A 2,423-nucleotide genomic window follows, 5' to 3' on the forward strand; every position below is an offset into this window, starting at 1 on the left:
GGCAGGCAGCCATGGCGGCCGGCGAGGGGATCCTGGCCACCGGCGATGGAGGTTGTGGTGGCCCAGTCGCAGCCCGGGAGGAGAGAGGGGGGGGGGAGGGGATCCATGTTCGTGAAGGCTGAAGGTAGGGGATGAAACGCATAGGGAAGGAGGCGGATCGCGCGGGGCCACTGTGTACTGCGCGCAGGCCAGCGTGGCGTGCGAGCCGGCTGAAAATTCGGCCGGCGCACCGCTCCCAAATGTTTACCAAATGGTTGACAATAGGCCATCTTTTATCTTTATCTTCAATAATTAATCATTCCTAAGAACATGGTGATACAAATTATGCTAAAAGATCATCTCTTGTCTTCTCTTAAACAAAAGAATACAAGCATTTTTTATGCGTCCTCATTTCTCCATCTCATCATCTATCCTACGTGGTATTTCTAAAATAGCACCATTGTACATGCAGCAGTGCTACACACACGATGCAGGCAGACGATTTATGGACGATATCGCATATCAGTGCGTCCATTTATATTATCAAAGTGGAGCGGACGGCAAGATTGACATCGTGCAGCTGTCGTGCATGTAGTGCGTCGTTTGTATAGTAGTTTCGTTGTACATGACCGATGACGACGATGTTTCCCTCGGGCCGTTTGTTCACTGTTCTGGTCTGCACCTCTACGGAACGGCCGCAGCACGGAGGCATGCATAGACTATTCTACGGTCTGGGTGATCAGGGGAACATCAGAGTTTAAGAAAGAACGTTTTGGGACCCACCAACGGCATGCCTAATGCTAGGCTTAAATCCTTGCCTCCGAGCCCGGAGCACACCCGAACGGGTCAACTCCTGGTTATTCCAGAAAGAAGCGGGCGAACGGCGCAGTGCAAATTCGCTGGATCGGTGGAGTTGGAAAAATCGAGCTCCACAAAAACGAGGAAGCTGGAGTTGAAGAGAATTACGTTGCTCTGCCACCGCCAAGTGACTCGCTCGACCAAAGCATCACGTACCGATTCGCTCCAGGTCGTCTCTCTTGCCGCGGGCAGTCCCTCCCCCACCAGGCCTATGGCCCAGCCCATCGTTTCCAAACCTTAGCCTGCTCCTGATGGGCCACAAAGGGGTGATTTTATGGGCTTCAGGCTCGCTACCTCGTCCGAGCGAGAGAAGTCGTGACGCCGAACGGATCGCTCGATCCGGGATCGATTGCGAGAAGCTGGCGCTGGATTTGTGGCGTCGGAGTTGAAGATTTTCTGGCCATGGAGGGCTTCCGAACACGCCCTTAATGTGCTCCCGGTTTGAGAACATAATTTTTATTTTTTATTTTATACTCGTATGAGGGGCCGTTCGAGGGAGTGTTTGGTTGAAGTTCAAATAGTGTATCAACTACTGCCAGCGTATTAGTGGCCATGTTTTTAATTTAGTCAGGAAGATTGTTTTTAGCAGATACAGTATGTCAACACGGGTAAAAAAAGATTACAAGGCGGCCGTAAGTGTTTCTGTAGGAACGTGACAACACAAATCCCTTGCTTATGGCACGTGTTAATGGTTAAAAAATGGTCCAAATGGTTTCAATAAATTCGCTATTTCGCTGCCTCTAGTCTCGAGAACTTCTATTTTGATCTTGTCCAAACTTGTCTGTATGTCCTGACCTGTCCCTCTTGGGGTGCCTTACCCTTCCTTATATAAGTTGAAGGGGCCGCCTTACATGTAGAGACCTGCTAGAACTACAACTGGTCTTTTTATTATTACAAGCTGGATATTAGTCCAGGTCTTATTCGAACGGTCCAAAACTGGCCTGCTGGGCCAGCCCCATGTTAGGCCACGTTCTACCTCCGTGAGGTCACCCGTATTCTCTTCCGCACCAATCAACCCAGGCCGGGTTTGTCCTCCACCCGGTCATGCTTCCTCCGCCGAGTCTTGCTTCCCTTGCCAGATATAAGGTTTTTATCTCGTGAATGAATAAGCTTTGTTGGCTAAGAAGCAGGATTACAATCCAACCGGTGAACATTATTGAAAGTAGAAGGCGTGTATAGTTCAGGTGAAGACATCTTCTTCTCGTTTCACTCAACATAGGCCCTATTTGTTTGAGCTTTTGCTTCTGCTTTTGCCGGGTTTTTTTTCACTTTGGTAAAAAGGCAAAAAAAGCTTCTAAATAGGTGCCTTTTTATTCTGGCTATGCCTTATACCATTATATAACAATATTGATTCATAAGACAAAAAACGAAGTAAAAGGCCCCTATTTAGAAGTTTTTGTGGTCTTTTTTATCAAAGTGAAAAGGCTGTAAAAGAAGAAGTAAAAGTCCAAACAAACATGGCCATAGCACAATGGTGAGCCGGAATATTTTGTTGGCAAAGTTGCTTACGCTAAATCAAACAGAGTGTGAGAACGGGGAGCATGCTTTGCACAACACGATTCGGACAGTTCCATATTTGCCTTGCC

This window comes from Triticum aestivum, chromosome 2A (genome assembly GCF_018294505.1).
Source record: "Triticum aestivum cultivar Chinese Spring chromosome 2A, IWGSC CS RefSeq v2.1, whole genome shotgun sequence".
In the NCBI taxonomy this organism is placed as follows: domain Eukaryota; kingdom Viridiplantae; phylum Streptophyta; class Magnoliopsida; order Poales; family Poaceae; genus Triticum; species Triticum aestivum.